The following is a 673-nucleotide window of genomic DNA, read 5'->3' on the forward strand; positions in this document are numbered from 1 at the left end:
AAAAAAAAAAAAAAAAACCAACAGTGTAAAATTGATTGTCATTTCAAGATAAAAAGCATCAAAAACATCCAAGGCATCAACAGTGAGGAACAAACTGGGAACTATAAAAAGTGACGAGGGCTGAAGAGGGATTCACAGAACTAAAGCCCAAATGAACAACGCTCACAAAGAGAGGGAACCCATTTGGTGCACAACATGCGTCTGAGAAAGCTTTTGGCAGCCTTGAGTGCAGAAGAGCGGCGAAACAAAGGCAACAGTTTTCACATGGCATCCATCCATCCATCTGTCCGTCTTAGAGCAGAGAAACTAACAGCACGACCCTCCGTTCGTTCGCCTCGCCTCGCTCCCCCAGCTGTCAGATTTCAGTGTCCATGGCGCCAGAACTTCATCCAGTCGGCAAGCGCGTGCTGTGGCTCATCGAGAGAGGGAAAGAAAAAAAGGGAGTCCAACAAGTTCCCGCGTCTGACAAAAGGAGGCGGCGAGAGACTCGAAGTGCTGAGGAAGGCCGCGGCCTGGCGTGGTAAAAGCAGGACAGCGCCGAGAGTGGCGGCATGGCTTTGATTTGGCCAAGCCCTGTGACCAAGAGAGGTAACTCTTGAAAAAAAGCTTTTCAAGCAGAGTAAAGGGGCGTTGGTGAGTTTTGGAAAAGCACACACATTCTTACACACACACA

General features: G+C 48.7%; 1 protein-coding gene across 4 annotated transcripts in view; it reads right to left on the minus strand.

Annotated features, from left to right (window-relative positions):
• Positions 1–673, minus strand: part of mideasb (mitotic deacetylase associated SANT domain protein b) — a 23,720-nt gene that overhangs the window by 2,266 nt on the left and 20,781 nt on the right. The window lies entirely within an intron of this gene.

Source organism: Morone saxatilis, unplaced genomic scaffold, assembly GCF_004916995.1.
Source record: "Morone saxatilis isolate NCDOM2014 unplaced genomic scaffold, NCSU_SB_2.0 Contig3, whole genome shotgun sequence".
Taxonomy (NCBI): domain Eukaryota; kingdom Metazoa; phylum Chordata; class Actinopteri; family Moronidae; genus Morone; species Morone saxatilis.